Here is a 361-nt window from a genome sequence, read left to right as displayed (position 1 = left end):
TTTTTTTTTTTTTTTTTTTTTTTTTTTTTTTTTTTTTTTTTTTTTTTTCTGACCCTCAGGCTGTCTCCAGGGGCTGCGGTGTACAGCCAGAGCGGCGAGTCTGTAGTTTATTTATATTTTTTTTTATTTTTTATTTATTATTTTAATTTACAATTATGTCTCCTCGTCACTTGACGTAGTATTCTCGTTTTCTGTGGCAACACGTGCATCCAGGATCTCATCATTGTATACATATTTTTTATTTATATTTTTATGTTTACTTTTATTATAATTATATATTTTATTTTATTTTATTTTTTTTTGAGCAAAGACACTGCAGTTGTTTTGTGGGGTGTCTTTGCGTAGAAGAGATGTATAAGAT

Source organism: Eimeria mitis, genomic scaffold, assembly GCF_000499745.2.
Source record: "Eimeria mitis Houghton genomic scaffold, Emh_scaff7674, whole genome shotgun sequence".
Taxonomy (NCBI): domain Eukaryota; phylum Apicomplexa; class Conoidasida; order Eucoccidiorida; family Eimeriidae; genus Eimeria; species Eimeria mitis.
This window is presented reverse-complemented; position numbering follows the sequence as displayed.